At 34.7% G+C, this 10,207-nt stretch overlaps 1 pseudogene; it reads left to right on the top strand.

Annotated features, from left to right (window-relative positions):
- The first annotated feature begins 739 nt into the window (after window positions 1-739).
- LOC111721117 lies at window positions 740-868 on the top strand (annotated as a pseudogene).
- The last annotated feature ends 9,339 nt before the right edge of the window (window positions 869-10,207 follow it).

Raw genomic sequence — 10,207 nt, 5'->3', positions numbered from 1 at the left:
TGGACATTTATAACAATGAAAGAGATTCAAACAGATTAAAAATGGCCCCAGTTATAGTTGGAGAATCTTAATATTTCTAGCAGCCTTAATTCCAATTACATTTCCACTAACCCATTTCAGAATCTTGTTTTTTTTCCTGTCCCAATGTGTGTTTTCCTTCTCCTCTCCCTTTCTCTCATTTATTTTTACACTTCTGTTACTTCAAAGACCAAGGTGCCCACTCAACAAAGAGACTCTGTTCTCTGTTGCAGGAAGAAAATACTCTGATTCAATTCTTTCCGCTGTCCTAAGTGCAAAAAAGGATACAGAAAGAAGAATATTGAAAGTATCCAATAAATTATAGAATAGAATAACTGGGAAAAATTTATGAGATATATATATATATGGCATCTGTTTATATACAAGTTGGAGAAAAAGACCAGATCTTATATTTCATCCATGTAAAGAATTTAAGAAACTACTGGTAGGAAAACTTCACTGGTGCAAATCTAAAATTGTTCTTAAATTGTTTCCAGGCATATTGAGAGGTTAAGTAACTTGTCCAGATAACAAAGCCAGTATGTAAGAGATGGTATTTTAATCTAGGTCTTCCTCACTCTAAAATCAGCTCTTTGTTCACTAAGCCATAGCTGCATTTTGATTCATAGATGATGGATAACAAACCAAATGAACTTATAATCTTAACACAGGGGTACACATGACTCTATACATGACAACAGCTAATATTTATATAGCTCTTCATTTTGTTCAGTGGCAGTATCATAGCCAGTGAGGTTTAACCAAGGTACGATTATTGCTAATTGAAACATTTACTTATCACTGTCAGGTTAGCAAACCGTTATACAAATATTGAAGTTGAGAGAAGTTAAATGACTAACTCAATGCCACACAATTAGTGTCTCAGGTTGGGTCCTGATTGTAGTTCTATTTTGAGTGTTCTGCTCATTGAACTACTCTAGTAAAGCAGTTATTTGGTAGTAAAGGATTTAGGATGAACACAAAATATACTGTTTAAAATTCCCACAAAAGCAAAACAAAATTTTTGTTTCGTCTAGACAACAGCAAACTAGCATTCTATCCCATGAAAATATGCACCTATAAGGAAATCCATAAAAATATAAATTGTTATTTCTCCTTCATTTTCTTTTTTATTAAAGCTTTTTATTTATCAAGCATATGCATGGGTAATTTTTGCAAAATTGACCCTTGTAAAACCTTTTGTTTCAAATTTTTCCCTCCTCCTCCCCACCCCCAACCTTAGCTGGCAGGTAGTGCAATACATGTTAAATTTGTTAAAATACATGTTAAATCCAATAGATGTATACATATTTATACAGTTATCCTGCTGCACAAGAAAAATCAGATCAAGAAGGAAGAAAAAAGCAAAACTGAGAAATAAACCAAAATGCAAGCAAATAACAGTGAGAATGTTATGTTGTGGTCCACACTTTGTTCCCACGGTTCTCTTTCTGGTTGTACATGGCTTTCTTCATCACTGAACAAGTGGAACTGGTTTGAATCATCTCAATGTTGAAGAGAACCACGTCTATCAGAACTGATCATCATATAGTCTTATTGTTGCTGTGTATAACAATCTCTTGGTTCTGCTCATTTCACTCAGCATCAGTTCATGTACATCTCTCCAGGCCTTTCTGAAATCATCCTGCTGGTTGTTTCTTACAGAACAATAATATTCCATAATATTCATATACTACAATTGATTCAACCATTCTCCAATTGATGGGCATCCACTCAGTTTCCAGTTTCTTGACACTACAAAGAGGACTGCCACAAACATTCTTGCACATTGGTCCCTTTCCTTCCTTTAAGATCTCTTTGGGGTATAAACCCAATAATAACACTACTGGATCAAAGGGTATGTACAGTTTGATAACTTTTTGAGTATAGTTCCAAACTGCTCACCAGAATGGTTGGATCTGTTCACAGTTGCACCAATAATGTATCAGTGTCCCAGTTTTCCCACATCTCTTCCAACATTTGTCATTATCTTTTCCTGTCATTTTAGTCAATCTGAGAGGTATGTAGTGGTATCTCAGAGTTGTCTTAATTTGCATTTCTCTGATCAATAGTGATTTGGAGCACCTTTTCATATGACTACAAATAGTTTCAATTTCTTCATCTGAAAATTATGTCATATCCTTTGACCATTTATCAATTGGAGAATGGCTTGAAGCACTATCAATTTGAGTCAATTCTCTATATATTTTAGAAATGAGGCTTTTATCAGATCCTCTGGATATAAAAATGTTTTCCCAGTTTATTGTTTCCCTTCTAATCTTGTCTGCATTAGTTTTGTTTGTACAAAAACTTTTAAACTTAATATAATCAAAGTTATCTATTTTGTGATCAATAATGATCTCTACTTTTTCTTTGGCCACAAATTCCTTCCTTTTCCACAGATCTGAAAGGTGACGATATTTGTTTATAATATCATTCTTTATGTCTAGATCATGAACCCATTTCAGCCTTATCTTTCTTGGTATACGATGTTAGGTATGGGTCTATGCTTACTTTTTGCCATACTAGTTTCCAATTTCCCCTGAAGTTTTTGTCAAATAGTGAATTCTTATCTCAAAAACTGGGGTCTTTGGGTTTTTCAAACACTAGATTGCTATAGTCATTGATTATTTTGTTCTAACATATTCCACTGACCAACTTCTCTATTTCTTAGCCAGTAAACTTGTTCTATTTCTTTTTCTAAAATGGGACTATTTAAGTAATTTATTTCCTCTTTTGTTAATCTAGTCAATCTATATTTTTGTAGGTATTCCTCCATTTTGTCCTTCATTTTCAAAGAGGATCAGTGACATTGACAAGTGACATTGAATAGTGACAAGACATTGAGTCTTCATTCAAACATGAATTGTATTTAACTGAGGTAGTGTTATCCCAAACCACTGGCCACTCTCTTCCAGAGTCATCCAACTCTAAGGGCAAAACAAGTCAGAACTAGTGGCAATGGCCCAGGATTCAGTGAATGACTTGTGAGTCTTCAATATCTGACCAAGCTCTAAGCGTTCCACAGCTCCTGCTTCAGCTGCCTTCCTGGCTTATATACTGTTCTCATCAACTCATGCCTTTGGAGGAAGTCTTCACATGCTTGGGGTAGACTTCCTTCTAAATCATCAACAGGTTTGAAGGCCTGTTGGTTATCCTCAATATGATTTTGCCCATCTGCTGAGACAGGTTTACTGGGGTGTGACTGCTCCACATGCTGCAAATTCCTAGAGCCACTTAAATGTTTAGGTGGATAAGGAGCTCTGAAACAGGGGATGAACAGCCCTAAAAAAAGTGTAGCAAGCAAGAGAGTGCTGGTCCTAAGAACCCCATATACCCCAAATTTGCAGATAGAATCCCATGGAAGTACATTTGAATAATGATAAAAGGAGAGAAAATCAGAAACGATCTGATGTGGTCTACTATTCTCTGATAATAGAAATGGTAGTTTCCTGATGTGCATATATGCATATATATGTATTTATATATATATATATATATATATATATATACATACATATGTCTATGTGTGTATACTGTGTATATTATGTATACATATGTATAATTCATTAATATATCTATGGGTATATACTATATACTATGTGGCTATTATATATATGTGTATATGTATTTATGATATAATGATAAATGGGAAAATTGGGACACTAATGCATTGTTGGTGGAATTGTGAAATTATTTAATCATTCTGAAGAACAATTTGGAACTGTGTCCAAAGGGCTATAAAACTGTTCATGCCCTTTGACCCAGCAGGGCCATTACTGGATCTATATCCCAAGGAAATCTTAAAGGAGGGAAAATGTGCAAAAATATTTGTATCTGCTCTTTTTGTGGTGTATATATAAAGTGTGTGTGTGTGTGTGTGTGTGTGTGCGTGAAATCAATTAGGTGGCATAATAGAAAGAATGATGGAGCTGGAATCAGCTTTCTGGAGTTCAAATCTGGCCTCAGATATTTATCAGCTATATAACTTTGGGCAAGGGACTTACCCATTTTTGCCTCAGTTTCTTCATCTGTAAAATGAGTTGAAGAAGGAAATGTCAAACTACTCCAGTATTTTTGCCAGGAAAAACAAAATGGAGTCCTAAAGAGTCAGACATGACTGAATAACAAGAATAACAAATATACACACACATATATGTGTATATATGCATGCAACATATACACATTTTATGTATTTATGTTAATATGATGTAAATTTTATGTAAATGTTTTTGTAAATATGTATTTCTGTAAATATATATAAAATTTAGCATATTCTCATTTTATAAAAGCTGAACATCTGAAAAAATATTATTTGCTTTTCTATGTTATTTATCAAAATTTAAAAAAATAGTGAGATTAATTGTCTTATTGCACTATAAATTCCATGGACATGTAATAAAATTCATATAATGAAAGTCAAAGTGACTTAGAGAATATTCCAGCTTGCCAGAGTGTGAACAAAACCATCATTTTAATAAATTGCATGAATTCTCATTTATTTATTTTTGTTAATATTGCCCAGTTAATGTAAAAACTATTTTGTTACACATGTACATTAATTATGGACCTAATTCCATATGAATCATGTTGGAAGAGAAAAATCAGAACAAAAGGGAAAAACCAGGAGAGGAAAAAAGGGATGAAAATAGTCTGTGTTGATTTATATCCTTCTTTCTTTTTCTGTGTGCAGATGGCATTTTTTGTCCAAAGTCTATTGGGATTGTTTTGGATCACTGAACTGCGGAGAAGAAGCAAGTCTCATATTTGATCATCGCATATTCTTGATGTTATTGTGTACAACGTATTACTGGTTCTGCTTGTTTCTCTCAGCATCAATTCATGTAAATTTTCCTAAGCCTTTCTAAAAGTTTGTTCATCATTTTTTATAGAACAATAATATTCCATTACCTTCATGTACCACAACTTATTCAGCCATTCCCCAATTTAATGGGCATTTACTCCTTTTTCAATTCTTTGATGCCACAAAAAGAGCTGCTACAAACAGTTTTTGTACATGTGGGTCCTTTTCCCTCCTTCAAGATTTCCTTGGAATATAGACCCAGTAATGGCGCTGCTAGATCAAAGGGCATGCACAGTGTTATAGCCCTTTGGGCACAGTCCCAAATTGTTCTTCAGAATGGCTGGACCATTTCACAACTACACCAACAAAGCATTAGTGTCCCAGTTTTCCCACATCTCCTCCAACATGTATCATTCTCTTTTCCTTTCATCTTAGCCAACCAGAGAGGTATGAGGTGGTATTTCAGAATTGTTTTAATGTGCATTTCTCTAATCAATAGTGATTTAGAGCATCATTTCATATGTCTATAGATGGTTTTAATTTCTTCATTTGATAATTGTCTGTTCATATTTTTTGACCATTTATCAATAGGGGAATGTTTTATATTTTTTATAAATTTGAATCCAGTTTCTATATATTTTAGAAATAAGACCTTTATCACACTGGCTATAAAAGGTTTTCCCAGCTATCTGCTTCTTTTCCAATCTTGGCTGCCTTGGTTTTGTTTGTGTAAAACCTTTTTCATTTAATGTAATCAAAATTGTCTATTTTGCATTTCATTATATTTTCTAGTTCTTCTTTGGCCATTGATTCCTCCCTTCTTCAAAGGTCTGATAGGTAATCTATTCTTTGTGCTCCTAATTTACTTATAGTATCACTCTTTTATGACAAAAATCATGTACCCATTTTAACCTTAAATGTAGATCTATAATTGCATGAATTCTAATGAAGATACTGACAGCCATGGAGTTGCTCAGATGAAGGAAGCTTGGACAATTTGAGAGAATCAGATTGGAACACAACCAAGCATGCAGTTTTCATGTGCCTAAGTAGTCTTTAAATACAATAAATTATTTCCCTGTGTTCTGATGTACCTTATCCTTGTCTGACTTCTGATAGGAAATTCTCACTTGCTTCTCCCCAATCATTCTTTCATATCTTGAAGATGAAGGTTTTTAACCTTGTTTCTGTCTGTCAATTTGAGCTCTAACTAGTTATTTTGTCTACCTTGTTGTTGGTATTGGCATATGGTTCAATCTTCCTATCTTTTCCCTTTACACTAGAGTTCTCACTTTACCTTTTTCTTCCTTTTCACAAAACAGAGATTTCAGTTTTATCCTTGCCTGCTCAACCGCAGTTGTCACCTAAACTAGACTCACTAGAGTCTCCTATAAGAACTGCTCAGCCCCAGGCTTCAGAATATAGGTTAATATAGAAACTCTTATTGGAGCTAATCATGACTTAATTTTTTTTTAGTTTTCATTTTTTAATCTTAATTAAATACAAAACAAGATATGTCTGTAAACATAGAAAAGAAAAAATGAAACTACAAATTTCTCTTATATATAGCTTACTTTTCTTTTTTAAAATATATGATAAATTTATCTTATAACTTTCAAAGTTGTCCAGCTTATTTGTATTTCCTTTCAATGTTATGTTCTCTTCTCTGCATTTTAAAAAATTGTGGGGAGGGAGTGGAACCAAAATAGTGAAGTGAAGCCTGGAAGCTGCTCAAGCTCTCCTAGTTTTTCTTGAAAACCACATGAAACCAAGGCTCTGAATAAAGTCTGATGGAATGAAATCACTCTCCAACAAGATATAATGGAAAGATTTCAAGAAAGTCGATATCCCTGGGGTGAAAGAGTGTTTACCCAGCTCAGAGAAAGTCTGGGGAAGCCAGTGAGAGGGTCTTAATCACAGCAAATAAGTAACTTAAATCCTCAGTCCTGGCTCAGTAGAGAAGCAGACCAGTGGGGCAGCTGCCAGTACCAGCTCAGAAGGGAAATTCTGGGAAACCAGGTAAAGCTACCCCCTGCTATGACCAAACATCAAAAAATAAGGGGCCTCTGCACTCAAAGCCAAAGTTCAAAGCTGCCCTGGAAGCTTGGAACAGAGCAGGAGCAGAGCTTGACCTTAAAAGTTAAAAAAAGGAAAGAACCAAAAAAAAGGAAAGAAAATAAGCAAGAAACAGAAAAAAATCTTTGACCATAGAAAGCTACTATGGTGACAAAGAAGACCAAAACACCAACTCAGACAAGGACAAAATGTCCACAGGGAAAATCTCCAGCAGTGACATGAATTAGTCTCAAGCCCAACGAGTGCTCATAAAATAAGAGAGGTAGAAGAAAACAACTTGAGAAAAGAAACAAGAGCTGTGCAAGAGTCAACAGCTTGGAAAAGGAAAGCAATTCCTTTAAAAAATACAGTAGGCCAAATGCAACAAAAAAATCCACTGAAGAAAACAATATCTTGAAAAGTTGAATTAATGAAATGGGAAAATTGAAACAAATGTTAAAAAATTCTTTTCTTTTCTTTTCTATTTTTTCCTGTTGAAGATCATAATTTTCAGGCCATTTTTTACCCACCCTGCCACCTCCCAAATTGGGCAAAAGTAAAACTTTATAACAAACATGCATAGTCAAGCAAAATAAATGTCTATTTTAGTTGTTTCTGCATACATAAATAATTTTGATCATTGCTTTGATTAGAATTCTTAAGTCTTTCATATTTTTTTTTGTTTTTCAAATGTTCATTACTATACAAATTGGCCTCCCAGTCCTTCTCACTTCAGTCTGTATCAGTTCATATGTCTTTTCAGGTTTTCTTTGAAAATATTACTTTTATCATTTCATATGACACAATGATATTCCATTATATACCTATATAATCATTTATTCATTCATTCCCCCATGATTGAAATCTCCTTATTTTCTAATTCTTTGATAAAAAAGAAAGAGCTACTGCTCTAATTATTTTTGTAACATGTGTACTTGCTTTTTCTTTTATCCTTTTGGATGTGGATTAAATGATTCTATCACTGGGTCAAAGGATAAACAATTTAATGACATTTAGGGCACAGTTCCAAATTGCTCTCCAGAATGTCTGGACCAAGTCCCAGTTCCACTAATAGTATAATCATGTACCTATTTTCCATAGTTCTTCTAATATTTTCATTTCATTTTTTGTCATTTTTGTCTACTTTTGCCAAGTGGAACCTCAGAATTGCTGTAATTTTCATTTTTCATTATTAAAGAGTGGTCTCTTTTTCAAATGATTATTGATAGCTTAGGTTTCTTTCTTTGAAAACTAACTGTTCATATCCTTTGGTCATTTACCTACTGGGGGGATACCTAATCAAGACTTAATTCTTAAGAGGGAAGAAAGACTTACTGATAATGGGAAGCTGTGAAAATCTCAAAAGTAACATTGTCATTTTACAGCTCATATTAGCCAGTGAAGGAAATATCAAACTTTTGTGTAGCCTAGATTTCCCAAACTGAAAGAATAAAACATGGTAAAGAGATTTTTGAAACCCAAGATAGAGAAGGACTTGTTCAGAGAGGACACAGAGAATATCATATTACTATATGTGAGCTCAATGAAAGCTATTTATAAATTTATGAAAATAGAGTAATAACTAAGGTGGGGTTATTAGCACTTTGCTTCAGGTATTGAATTTAAAGAGAAGTGACAGTATTCCCTAGATCAGTGGATAGAGTGCTGGGCTTGTAGACAGGAACACTCATTTTTATGAGATTAAATCTGATCTCAGATACTAACTGTGTGACCTTGGCCAAGTCACTTAACTCTGCTTCAGTTTTCTCATCCGTAAAATAAGTTGGAGAAGGAAATGGCAAACCATTCAAGTATTTTTGCTAAGAAAACCCCAAAGAGATCATGAAAAGTTGGACTTGACTGAAAAAAATGATTGAAACAACTGGTAGCATTCTCAATACTATAACAAATAGAAACAACAGAGTTGTTAACTTGCAAACAATAAGTCACAATTCCTTAAAATAGGAAGTTACTAGTGGGTAATCTGCCCTACCCCACTCACCACAGTAGCTTCCTCAGTGGTGATCCCAAAGGTTTGATTTTTCTGTTCTCCTTCTTGGAAGAAGTGAGTGGTACTATCTCCAGGTGTAATTTTTTCTATGAGTTCAAGTCTCTAGGACCAAAAAGATTTCTTGAACTCAACTCCCATGACATCAATTTATGTTTTATTTCAAGTGCTCTCTCTCATGTGGATCCAAATAATAGGGTGATCTGCTATTCAGCAACTGTGAGGTTTCATCTCCTGTCCCTATACCTTTGTTGCCCTCCAAACCTTGAATGCTCTCTCTACTTAATTCTTCCTTATATGCTTTCTCCACGAATTTAATTCAAATGCTACCTTTTTCTGGAAGTTTTTCATGCCCCCCCTACCTACTGACTAGTGCTTCCTCCTCTGAGATTATCATCCATCTACCCTGAATGTTTATTGTATACTTATTTATATTATTTTATTTTATTATGTTATATTATGTATTTATATACAGATTGCATAATATAACATATTATATTATATAATATACTTATTTACATGTCCTTGCCATTAAAATATGAGCTTTTTTAGACTAGAGACTGTTTTTTAACCTTTCTTTGTTACCCATATCTGATCCTTCTTGTTCGCTTGGTTCAGTCACATATGACTCTTCATGATCCCATGATTTTTTGGCAAAGATACTGGAATTGTGTGTCATTTCCTTTTCCAGCTTACTTAAAGATGAAGAAACTGAGGAAAACAGAGTTAAGTGACTTGCCCAGGATCACACAGCTAGGAAATATCTGAGGCCAGATTTGAACTCAGCTTTGAACTCCATGCACAACATCCTATCCGTTGCACCACCAAGCTTTCTGGACCCTAAGTAAACCCTTGATTTGGAACAATAATTTTGTGAAGTTTTGCCCTGGGAAGCCATGGCATCTTTCTTCCACTTTTACCCCAAACTATGGTCTTTTCTCTTTGTGAACTGGCCTGAATCATTCTTAGCTGTCTGGACCCTGCACCAAGTTCTTGTCACATCTGGAGATCTAAGGAAAAGCCAAATCATTCCTTTGTCTACTAGCCGACCTGCTATCTCTTTCCACTCTTCTCCTTCCTGAGTCTAAGAGTTCCAGGAATTATAGCCCATCCCACAGGAGTACAAGCCAGGCTCCCAAGACAATGAGTTTCTCCTCCCCAAGAGTGTCCTGGTTCTGTCCTAGCCAAAGCCTTCCCAAAAGCCACCTGAAGTTATCTGAATATGTCTTTCACTGTCCCTTGGAATAAGTCAAGTCTAAGGCCACAGTACCAATGGGGTCTTATGTCTCCAAATATGATGTCTTGCCTTGATATCTACTCTA

This window comes from Sarcophilus harrisii, chromosome 5 (assembly GCF_902635505.1).
Source record: "Sarcophilus harrisii chromosome 5, mSarHar1.11, whole genome shotgun sequence".
In the NCBI taxonomy this organism is placed as follows: Eukaryota; Metazoa; Chordata; class Mammalia; order Dasyuromorphia; family Dasyuridae; genus Sarcophilus; species Sarcophilus harrisii.
This window is presented reverse-complemented; position numbering and strand designations above follow the sequence as displayed.